Source organism: Leptopilina heterotoma, unplaced genomic scaffold, assembly GCF_015476425.1.
Source record: "Leptopilina heterotoma isolate Lh14 unplaced genomic scaffold, ASM1547642v1 Lhet_175, whole genome shotgun sequence".
Taxonomy (NCBI): Eukaryota; Metazoa; Arthropoda; class Insecta; order Hymenoptera; family Figitidae; genus Leptopilina; species Leptopilina heterotoma.
The window spans coordinates 653,787-667,354 of NW_025110891.1; positions in this window are offsets into that span (position 1 = coordinate 653,787).

Genomic DNA, 13,568 nt, shown 5'->3' on the forward strand with positions numbered 1-13,568 from the left:
CTGTTGAAAAATCAATTTTGACAGTTAATTTTGTTTGTTGTTGGCAATATCGCTATATTTTCGTAAAGTAGAAGGTTCAAGCTTTAATTTAACTTATATGACAAGTATATTATATATATTTATAAATGTAGCACTTTAACATGTGACAGATGTGTCTAAATTCAAAAAATCAAAAAGTTTCTTGAAGAAGAGACAATTCGGAACCATAATTATCTATAAAATCTTTGTCTAAAAAATTTTTAGTAACGAAAAATCAGCAGTCTTCTGAGTCAAAGCTTCCACATTAAGATAATAAATTGTTCAAGTTTCCCACTATCTGTATAAGAGATAATTCAAAAAGAGGATCAGGTACGATTTATCGGTTTTAAAATTTGGAATCTGAAAGTCATTTGGAACAACTGCCCACCGAGTTTGTAGCGTTACATTTTAGAATAACCTGCTCACCTCTGAGGAGACCTGTAATAAGCTATCATGTATTATAGTCAGATTTTCAAAATTAGCACTTACCTTAAAGAAATTTCAGTTTTACCAAAGAGTGCAATTTTACGATTTTTAAAAATGTTTGGGAATTGTGGGCCACTGCCTAAATTCAGTTAAAAAAAACTGAACAAGTGCGAATAGAACTCGTACTAAAACCGAGGGATCCGTACCCTCGTTTAAAACTTCTACTTTTTTGCTGAAAAAAATATAAATATCAACTCCAATATTGTTCGCTTTACTTTTTCTGTAATCTACAGGTGAAAATAAATAAATAACCAATTTGATCTCTTCAGATAAAAAGCTGTAGGCGCTAGGGTGAAAAACACGCTTTTTTGACGTAATATTTAAAAACTTTGAGTTTTTCGCTGAAAAAATATGAAGATAAAATCCAATCATGTTTGGTGTGTTTTTCCTAATATCTATACATGAAAATACATACAATAAGCAAAACTGTTGTCCAATAGGCCAAGAATTGTGAAAACCAAGAAGGGGGTACACATTTTTTTTCTAAATAAAGAAAAATTTCTAGTTTTTCGCAAAAAAAATATAAAGATGAACTCCAATAATTTTTTCTGTAATCTACACGTGAAAATAAATAAAAAATGCTCAACGTGAGTACACTAGACTAAGAATTGAAAGAACTAGCATAGATATAATTACTATCAAAAATTGAAAAAAAAATTTTAGGTTTTCGCTCAAAACGCAATGAAGATCAAATCCAATCACGTTCGCTATATTTTTCCTGAAATCTACACACGAAAATGCATAAGAATAAGCAAAACTGCAGTCCTATAGGCCAAAAATTGTAAAGACAAGGGGGGATACACACTTTTTTCTAAAACGGAATTTTTTTTTAGTTTTTCGCAAGGGTTAAAATATTTTCGAGCTTGCAAAAAGAGATTCTAGTTTTTCGATGGAAACACTATGAAGATCAATTCTAATCACTTCCGCTATATTATTCCTGTCATCTACGCGAAAAAATACATAAGTATGCCAATTTACAGCTCTTTAGGTAAAAAAACTGTTGCCGCAGAGGGGGGGTACATGCATTTTTTTTCAAAATTTTCGAGTTTTTCGCTGAAAACACTATGAAGATCAATACCAAATATGTTTGCTATATTTTTCCTGTAATTCATTTTTGAAAATACATATGCATACAAATTTTCATCTTTCTAGGTAAAAAAAACTGTGATCGATAGGGGAAGTACATATCAAAAATTTTTTAAAGCTTTCTTCAAAAATCTAAAAATTTACACAATCTTTTACTACATAATTTTTTGGTCGTTTGCAGGTTTGTATAATGTAGTACGGAAAAATAAAGTATAGTCTGATAAAATCGTAATTGAATAAGCTTTCGAAGAACATTCCAGGTTTTCTAATTTCTTCTGCTGTCCGTTTTCGCCCTACCGGTAAAAAGTAAAATCAGGAACTTTTCATTTTTTCCAAAAAAACATACAAAAACTTTTATTCCCAAAATTATCCTTATTTTGTCATACCTAAATTTAATTGTCTATATTTTAATTTTGAAATAAATCTATAGGGATCTGTTTGTACCTTCGTCGATAGGAACAAAATTTACCGGAAAATGTCGAAATCGCGTTCACACCTAGTTTTTAGGGCGTTTCTTCAATAGTTTGCAGTTGCATTTTTTTGTCCGATTATTACTTCTGGAGGCAAAAATTGAAGCAAATGAGAAAGTTAATATTTTTGTCTCCACTACTTTCACCGAGATGTGATCGCACCATAATGGTTTACATTATAGAAGTCCTCTTAAAATGCATTACAGAATAGCCATTATATTTATAACACAAAGAGAGAAATGCCTTTTAAATAATTTTAAATGTTTATCGATTTCGTATATGTGTGCTAAATTTGTAATTGCTACATGTAAAAACAGTGGATAAAAATAAATAAATTTTTTTAAATGTGTACTGTATAAAACATGTTTGAGCTTCTTTTAGTGAGCACCATACACATACGGAAGGCGCCAGCTGACGGCTGTATGTAAAATGCTTGGTAAATATTGATAATGTAAATAAAAAAAGTTTTTTCTTCTTCATTTGCTTATAAAAGTACAAAATAAAATTTATTATTATATTTATTTATTACTTATTTTCCGCTTCAATTCTACAAAATAACTTTATAAATTACAAACAAAACTACCATGTAAAATACTCACCGGTGTCTGGAGCGCAGGCGCATTAGGTAATCAAATGCATTCACTATACATTTTTTCAATTATTCAAAAAAAATTTATTCAAAAAATTTGAAAAACTAATTACATCTACCCAAAGATTATATTATTCTCTACATCTCCACAAATTTTCAGCTTAATATATTGAAAATTGTAAAAACTAGATAGCTGCAGATATGCAATATTAAAATTTGTCATTTTTGACGTCATCAAGGTTCAAATGGCCTTAAAATATTTTTTATTATTCAAGTTCACCGATTCTAAAATGTGATCTTATTTGCAGGAAAATGGTGTCTTTTTTTGTCGTTATTGTTGTACTTTTGTTATAAATTTTTTATTATTTAAAAAAAGCCAAATGGACCTGAAGAGGACAGTATTCTGTCGAAACATGTTGTCCTTATGATTTTAAGTTTATAACACCTGTGTAAATCCGTTTAAAGGCCTCGTAAAATTTATTTGACAAAATATTTAATAAACGGACGTAAAATTATTTAAACAAAAATAAATAATCTTATTATATTTTATTTAATATTTGCTTTTGTCATCACAAAATTTATTATTTTTGATATTTATAACATCACAATAAATATATTACATTCTTAATTGGTGGCATAACAAATTTTATATTTATTAACTTATAGGGTGTTTGACAATAAATAATGTGTTTTTGAGCTCTGGGCATTTTTTTCGCGATAACAGAAATCAAATTTTTGCTACTTATTTTTGATTTTTGGAATTAAAAGTAAGTGTTTTTGTATAGTTTAATACCAGTAATTTTATGAACTGGGACAAAATAAATGAAACCGGCCACTTAAAAAATTTTTGTCCCTAAATTTAAAGTTAGCTTTGGTTTTTGATAAATATATGAGTACACTTTTACCCCCTATAATATTTTTCAAAAATTTTATTTAATTTGAAAGTAATAAGGTGTTAAACTCTTAGGTTATCTTTTATTCTTTTCATTATTATGCTCCGAAATGAATGAAGATAATTCTAATTTTTTTAAAATTAAAGCTAAAAGTCTGTAGTTTAAAGTCCAACTGAAAAAATTGCAGTAAAATAAAAATTTATAATTGTTATTAACAATTATTTTAAACAATTGCGATTTAAAGTATGTTTTCAATGTGGGAAAAAATCAGACTATACTCATGTGATGCGCAAAACTCTAACGAGTAAATTAAATAAAAAGTGAGTAACCTCTAAAACTACAGAAGTTATGCGCATTTTTCTGACGACGTGCGGGAATTAACTGATTCGCAAACTCTCGAGCGCGCGGGAATACGCTCGTCGCACTGCTCACTATTGTGATTTCAAACAATTAATTATTCAAAATATATATGTATTACTAAGAGACACACATATATATAACATTCAATATAAATGTATAGAATAAGAAAATGTATAGAACTTATTTTGACAGTTGGGTCAAATTTTTTCAAAAAAATCAAAGTTGGTCATGGGTCTTTTAATTTTTGTGAAACTTGGTATAAAGGTTGTGTTTTATAACAGAAAATTTTAGGAAAAAAAGATTTTAAAAAATTTTCAAAATTGTGGATTTTACCGGGCATTAAATATTAAAGCACATTTTTTTGAAAAACGAATAACTTTTATCCATTTAGTTAGATTTTGTTTATATTTTAGGTAATAATAGTTGGATGTCTAACAATTTAAAGTGCAATGTTAAAGAAAAAAATCCAAAATTTGCCCAAGAAAAAAAGTCAAAAAAAATTTTGATTTCATTTTTTCGGGCATAAGAACCCCTTCGATTTTCTTGTAACGATAATATTTGGATTTGTTATCTTCTCCAGAATTTTTTGCAAAAAAAAATCCCTGGAGACTTTAAAACTAACCGAAATATCGAATTTTTTGTCTCGAGGTGCACAGATATCGATCTCGCGTAAACACGCCTGAGATGTGCACGAAACGTTCTTAAGCGTGAATTTTCGCATTCTAATATTTTTTTGTTAATTTTTAATAAAAAAGAAAGGTTTGAAAATCAAGTTTTGCAATTATAAATTTGTTTTTAAACAATTTTGAATCTCAAAATGTGTAGGTATGTAATATATAAGGGGCAAATTTTCTCAAGTGTACCAATGTCAAAATTGCAAGTTGTTAGATCGGGCTAATATTTTCACAGTATTTAGAAATATGAATAAGTATTTAAAACCACCAAGTAATTATGAAGTTTTATAAAAAATTGTAGGGGGAGGGGGTTGAAGATTTTGGATAAGTATAAACAGTGAGTTTTATAAAAAATCGTAGCTTTCATATAATAAAGAAAAAAAATTGTGACCTATATGTTTTTGATAAGTTTTTTCCCGCACTTTCAAATAGTGAGAAATTTTTTTTTTAATTCAAAATTTAACCCTTTTTTGAAAATTAAAATATTTTTTGATTTTTTTCAAAAAAAAGCCCCCTTTTTTTCTTGTACCAAAAGAAAGCTTATGTTGTGTACTTTCAATATGTGAAACGAAAAAAGTGACGTTTTTTTTGTTTTTGAATTATTAATTAATTAATTAATAAAAATAGAAATATTTTACAATATGAAGTATTTTGATTAAATTGACGTTTTACAAATAAATATTTATAAAAATAAAGATAAAGCGTTAGTTTTTTTTAAAACAAATGTTTATAAAATTCAACTTTAAAAAAATATATTCCAGTTATTTGCAGTATAAATAAAATATTTAACACCTTATAGGTGTATCACGCTTGATATTGATATTAAAATAATAAAAAATTATTCAGATAAAAAAAATCACCTCTTCTTACATCAAAAATGTAAAAATTAAAAAAATGTACTTTAGAAAATGTCAAAAAATATTTAGCCGGAAAGTTTAGTTTAAAGAAAAAAAAACTTTTTTAAAAAAAATTTCTAATTTTTAAAAAAAGAGTTAAATTTTGAATTGTTTGAAAAAAAATTCTCACTATTTAAAAGAGCAGAAAAAAACCTACCAAAAACATATAGGTCACAATTTTTTTTCTTTATTATATAAAAGCTACGATTTTTTATAAAACTCACTGTTTATACTTACTTAAAATCTTCAACCCCATACCCCCTACAATTTTTTATAAAACTTCATAATTACTTGGTGGTTTTAAGTACTTATTCATAGTTCTAAATACTGTGAAAATATTAGCCCGATCTAACAACTTGCAATTTTGACATTGGTACACTTGAGAAAATTTGCCCCTTATATATTACATACCTACACATTTTGAGATTCAAAATTGTTTAAAAACAAATTTATAATTGCAAAACTTGATTTTCAAACCTTCCTTTTTTATTAAAAATGAACAAAAAAATATTAGAATGCGAAAATTCACGCTTAAGAACGTTTGGTGCACATCTCAGGCGTGTTTACGCGAGATCGATATCTGTGCTCCTCGAGACAAAAAATTCGATATTTCGGTTAGTTTTAAAGTCTCCAGGGATTTTTTTTGTGCAAAAAATTCTGGAGAAGATAACGAATCCAAATATTATCGTTACAAAAAAATCGAAGGGGTGCTAATGCCCGAAAAAATGAAATCAAAATTTTTTTTTAATTTTTTTCCGGGCAAATTTTGGATTTTTTTCTTTAATATTGCACTTTAAATTGTTAGATATCCAACTATTATTACCTAAAATATAAACAAAATCTAACTAAATGGATAAAAGTTATTCGTTTTTCAAAAAAAATGTGCTTTAATGTTTAATGTCCGGTAAAATTTTAAAAAAAATTTTTAAATCTTTTTTTATAAAATCTTCTGTCATAAAACACTACCTTTATACCAAGTTTCACAAAAATTGAAGGACTCATAACCAACTTTGATTTTTTTGAGTAAATCTTACCCAGTTCTGATATATGCACCTAAAGTTTGCAACAAAAAATGAAGATCTCATCTATTGTTTTTACTAGTTTTCTTTATTGGCTGTCAAAAAAATAAATGTGAAAAATTTTCTTTTTATATTTGCGAAAATGCCATGTGCTAATACTTGTTGCAATCCATTTGCTTTAGAGAAACATCGTTGTAAGAGTGGTGATGTTAAAGTGAATCAAAATTGGGATCAAAAGTTTCGTGCTTTTGTAGGACTGTTCGTTTGTAAATCATGCAAAACGTTAATGTATCGTGAAGAAAAATAAATTCTAATTAATATAGCTAAACGAAAACCAGCTACCCATGAACTTCTGGATGGAGCAGATAGTTCGAATGAAGAAATGAGCGACTGTGAAATAAAAGATCCTTCCTATAATTTACCCAAAGTCAGAAATAATTCAAAACAATCGATTCATTTATATCCTCGAGAAATTGATGATTTCGAGTCGGTTGCAAAGAAAGGTCGACTCCTTTCACCTAATAAAGAAATTACATGGTGAATTTCTCAAGAGAAATCCTGAAATTAAAATTTCTCTTTCAAAATTTCAACAACTTCGACCACCATATTGTATTACAGCCGGTCACGTCAGGATTTTGAGAAAAGTGGGGGTAAATTCCCAAAAATCATGTTTATAAGCGAAAAACTGAAAATTATAATTTAATAATTATTTAACATTTATTCAATAGACAAATATTTAAATGAACTTCTTTCTCTATTTACTTATAGATAAGATAATTGGTTTGATATTCACCTACATTTCGATTGCGTCGCTTGGCCCCATTATTTTTGTGATTGTGTTCAGAAAATTTTCTATAACTTTTTTAGGTTTAGTCTATCAACAAACTATACATTAACAAAGTTGCGTCATGTCTTGACACATCGTATTATACAATATAGGACTCGAAATATAATCGGAATTAGAAAATATTTTAAAATAAAAAAAGTGCGTCACGTCGCTTCGCCCCCATCTCCCCTATTTAAAATTTTTAAAACTAGTACCTATCATATTCGTAATCAGTGACCACGAAAACTTCCAAGTAACACATTTTAAGCAAATCCAATGAATTTTTTAAAATCGGGTCCGCCATATTGAATCCGACATTTTTAATTTTTAAAAACTAACACCAGATTCGTAATGAGCGACCACAAAAACTCCCGAGTAATAAATTTTAAGCAAATCCAATGAATTTTTCAAAATCGTGTCCGCCATATTGGATTCGCCATTTTAAATTTTTAAAAACTAACACATATTCGTAATCAGCGACCCCAAAAACATCGAAATACCAAGTGTCATAAAAATTTATTAACAAGAAGGTCTTACAGATTTTAAGACCATTTTGTTATATTTTAGCTACACACCGAAGGGGTTAAAAAGTATTTCATAGTTTTTTTAAGCGAGTATTGATTTTCTCGAAAATAAATTTTTATAAAACTTAAGACGGCATATTTTTCAACTTCGAATTGTTATTAAATTTATTTTAATTTTAATTAAATTATTTGTTACGACATGAGATATCGTAAAAAAGATAAAATTTTGTATATAAAAATATATACTAACAAGATTTAATAATTTGAATAATTATTGAATTTTGATTTCTTTTAAAGAGAAGTTCACAACATAAAAGAAGTAATTTGTCTATTTAAAAGTGAATATAAAGTGTAAGAAAAATATGTATGTAATCTTAACCCCTTCGCAATCAAGACAAAAATCTCATAAGTGGGCTCAAAATGTCGACAACTTTTTAGAAAACTAAAATTTGCGCAAACGAGCATATTATTGTATTTGAAGTCGCTGATTACGGATCCGATATCAGATTTTGAAAATTTAAAATGGCGGATCCAATATGGCGGACATGAAAATTAAAAATCGACTGAATTCACTTGAAACTTGTTACTCAGGGGTTTTCGGGGTCGCTGATTACGAATCCGATTTTAGATTTTGAAAATTCAGAATGGTGGTTCCAATATGGCGGATAACATTTTCTAAAATTCATCGGATTCACTTGAAACTTTTTACTCGGGGATTTTCAGGGTCGCTGATTACGAAACCGATTTCAGATTTTAAAAATTTAAAATGGCGGATCCAATATAGCGGACGAAATTTTTTAAAATTCATTGGATTCACTTAAAACTTTTTACTCGGGAGTTTTCGGGGTCGCTGATTACGAATCCAATTTTAGATTTTAAAAATTTAAAATAGCGGATCCAATATAGCGAATGAAATTTTCTAAAATTTATCGGATTTATTCGAAACTCGTTACTAGAGAGTTTTCGCTGATTACGAAAAACTTTTGAAACGATAATAAATTCAAAATTTTCCTCCGCAGTCAGCTGTTAAGTATGCTACGTTACTTACGACCCCAGAGTTTACCACGTGGAGGTATGCGGTCGGATTTTACAATCCATTTTTTATTTTACTTGTTTATATTTTTTTTGTTCTTATATTAGATCCGCCATTTTTAAAACCGATATTACATTTTTAATCTACGACATCAATAAATCCCAAGTAACAACTTTTAAGTAAATCTGATAAATTTTTTAAAATGGCGCCAGACATATTCAAAACGCCACATTGCTAGATTCGTTATCAGCGACCCCGAAAACCGCCAAGAAACGAGTTTTAAATGAATTGGACGAGTTTGTAAAAATGTCGTCCGCTATATTGGATCCGCCATTTTGAATTTTTAAAATCTGAAAACGGATTCGTAATCAGCGACCCCGAAAACCCCCGAGTATAAATTTCTGGACAAATCTGTGTGTTTTTGTAGCCAAAAATCTGCTTGCGTCTATACACGTCATCGACAGTTTGAGCCCACCTGCACCATGACGTGTATACACGTCATCGACTGCCAAGGGGTTAAGAGGTAAAAATTACAGATCGTGGGATCTTGTTTAGTTTTAAGAGTTGAAACTCACCTTATTGTTATTAAGGAAAAGGAAGAAAAGAAAAGAAATTCGATAGTAAAAAAAACTTAATTTATTACACGACTCACTAAATTTTTATTTGTTTATTAAGTGTCCAGAAGTTTGTATTTACAAACGTATAAAATTAGTAAAATTTCACGAAAAGTTAATTTGTTAATTCACGAATGTCTTTTAACAATTTAGTTATTTTAATTTCACAATGTATACAATTCGATAATTAACAAGATAATAAAATAGTTATTATTATATTTTTATCGGCTATTCCGGGAAAATGAGGTTTAGTTCCTAGCTTGCTAAATTAACCCGAGGAATTATTCGTTTAGACGATTTTCAGCTTTATAATTACTTCCTCATAGAGGAAGGATTGTATTAGCAAAATTTTCGATTGTGATTTTTTTGACATATTTATAAATTTTTTTAAAATATACCTAATCTTTTAGTACTTTATATACGAATGGGCACTGCCCGTATAAATGTTCTTAATAAATAAAAAAAAATTTCAACGTATTTTGACCTCCGAAATCCAATAAACGGATTTTAAAAATTTGTCGCGATGTGTGTGTGAGTGTGTACTAACATTACATTTGCCTCATCAATATCTCAGAACGAGAAAAAGCTAAAGGCCTCAATTTTTTTTTAAATTGTAGGTCTCCCTGGGGGACTTAAAATGAGAGAATTTTTATCCTGATTCATAAAGTTTAACTATATTTTTTTTGCATTTTTCATTTTGTAAATAAAAGTTTTTTGTCCATAACTTAAAAAAAATGTTAGGGCACCTATAAATGTTTTTCTTTAGTTTTGTAGAACTTTTTCAGACGCATCTTTTGAACCTTCATTGAACATTTTTCGTCTATATTATCCAGAGATATTAAAGTTTTAAAAATCTAAATTTTTCGAAAATAACACTTTTTTGAAAATTTTGTTGAAAAATATAAAAGAAACTTTAAAAGTTTTATTACCAACTTGTAGAGCATTAAAAAGGCTTCGATTGACCTATTTTTGAACCTGATTCGGTCAAAAATTATCAAATTATTGGTATTTGAAAAATCAAAAATTGTGGAAAATATAATTTTGTCAACATTCTTGTTTATTAACTTATGTGTAATTATTAAAATCTTATAACCATCTTATAGAATATATAAAAACATATTTTTGGACCAAGATTTAATGATTTTTAACTCTTTTATAAAAATTAATTTTTTTTTTTTTTTTTTTTTTTATTGTTTATACTCCTGCCCTATTGGCCTTACGCACTTCGACAAGAGTCCCCGAGAAATACTTTTTTGGATTAAGCATAACCATTCTACTTTAGAAATTTTTCTATATATATTAACCTAATTTTGCGTCTACAGCCGACTTTATTAGGAGTACTCGCATTACGCCTGGACCACCCGTCAATGGGTTTTCTCGCCAGAGAAGAGGGAAACTGTAGAAAACCTCTCTGAGTACAACCGGTTTATCGACAGTCGAGTTCTAATGGTGTGTACCGGACAATAATCGACGGTGCACATCATTATACCTCGACGTCAAACCTCCCGCTCAGATTGTCTCACGTGCCGGAAAAATACCAAGCCAAGTGGGCGCGAACCAAGGGTACTTATACCTTTGGTCCTTAAACGACCACCAACGCCAGGCATCTATCCGACTGAGCCAATCTGTCGGTATAAAAATTAATTCTTATATTTCAATTATTATTATTTCTATGAGGAAGCAAAGTGTTCATGAAATGAACATTAAAATTATAAAAATGTACCACTTGGCAGCGGTTTTTGTATAGTTTTATTACACTTTTTCTATCTTTTAGGTTATTTTCAGGTTTAATATTCCTCAGTTTCTATTTTCAGCTTTATTTTCAAAGTTACATTTAAGTGTTTTTTTATCTTTTAGGATATTTTCAAGCTTAATATTACTCAGTTTCTATATTCAGAATTTTATATTTCTAAGTTTCTGTTTTCAACTTCATTCTTTTTCATAGTTTTATTACAATTTTTCTATCTTTTAGGTTATTTTTAGGATTTTATATTTCTCAGATTCTCTTTTCAGCTTTATTTTATAGATTTTTTACCATTTTTTCTGTCTTTTAGGTTATTTTCAGACTTTATATTTCTCAGTTTCTCATTCCGTCTTTATATTTCTAAATACTTCAAGTTTATTCTTTCTAGAAATTTAACTTTGTTTTATATTTTGTTTGCTTAAGGTTTTCCGCATTAGCACCAACTAAAATGGAATTAGAAAAAGTCAACGCCGTTGGACGTTTTGAATGTTATTTGCCGACGAAGCCTCTTTCAGAAATGGTTAAAAATGCTGTTTATTATATTACAAAAATAAAGATAGTGCAGGCCATGTATGGAACGAGAATCATCGTAAAAGTAAATGCTGACTTCATTGCTTACTTACCGTCAAGATTCGCTAAACTATTTGAAAAAGATCCAAGTTCTCTGGAGACGATGCAAGAAGCTGCAATCGCAAAGTAGCTTTAAATGAAGAATATTGGTGGAACTTATAATATTGTAGAATTCCAATTTGTAAAATAAAAATGTTTATATCAGAGAAATTTGAAAAATAAATACAATTTTACCTGTAAATTGAATTTAAACTTATTATCATACATATATATATGGGGCATTCCAGGCCAAATCGGAAATTATTTTGCATTTGCATCTCAAATTTTTTTTAAACATTTTTTTTAGTACTCTTTGAAATGAGCTACCTTAATTTTTTTCAAATTTTTTCATAAAGCGGTTCAAGAGATACAGATTTTTGAAAAATGACGTTTCTTACATAAATTTTTTTTAAAATAAAATTTCATTTTTAACAATGTATGTATTGATCAATTTTTTTCAAAAAATTATGTAAGAAACTAACACTATATTAACAATTTTTAAGCCCAAATTTTAAGGCCAAATGACTAACTTGCTATTTGACAAAATCATACAAATTTTTCACAGCATATATGTTTTCAGACTGAGTCTCTCCAAACTTAACATTCTTTCTGTGTAATATTGTGATTTGGTCAAATGACAAGTGAGGCCTACCGTTTTCACTGTGTATATAAAAATAAAAATTTTTTAAAGAAATAGATCCCATTGTTTGCCCACGATCGGACAAGGCTGAAGAATTGTTAATTTAGTGCTAGTTTCTTACAAAAAATTTTGAAAAGAATTAATCAATACATAAATTGTTAAAAATAAAATTTTATTTTGAAAAAATCAAGGTAGCTCATTTCAAAGATTACTAAAAAAAATGTTCAAAAAAAAATTTGAGATGCAAAAGCAAAATAATTTCCGATTTGGCCTGGAATGCCCCATCACGATGGTCTTCAAGCACTTTTAGGTTTACCTAAAATGAGTCAAAATTGTGCTAACGCAGTTTTATTTGGAGTCGGTTTAAGATTTCAAATTTTCATTTCCGAAATCATAGCTGATTCTTTTTTCGAAGAAAACTAAAAAAACATATATGTGACCTGGACAGTGAAAAGGGACCTTACGTGCGAAAACAAGTTTTCGAGAAAACAGCAGTTAAAGTTTAACTTAGAAAAACCCTTGTAACTTTTTTAAATATTAATATTTTTTAATCAATTTAGGCTTATTTTCTTCACCGTGAATCACAGTATCTAAATAAATAACATACAAGTAATGAAATTTTTTTTTTAATAATTGTTTATATAAATTAATAACAAACTCCCCAAACATAGAAAAAATAATCTAAGTTTTCTAACTTGCAACAATAAGTATAAATAAGTGACACATGTTTGTAAGGGTTTTCGAGGCCGCTGATTACGAATATGATGCTAAATTAACAATTTGACAGTTGACAGCTGTCAACTTCTCTAAAAAGTGATCGTTTTTTGTAAAAAAGACAGTAATAAGGTTTTTGAGATCGCTGATTACGAATATGATATCAAATTTGAATTTTAACTGTTGACAGTTATCAAAGAAACTGTCAACTTTTCTAAATAATAAAAAATTATCGTCTTCGTTATTTTAATTTGTATAATAACAAAAAATCAGTTTTTCAAATTTTTACTCTTGTTTCTTTTAACTTAAAAATTTTTGTTTTAAAACTTCTAATCAACTTATGATTTTTTGGTTTTCATCATCTTAAAGAGCG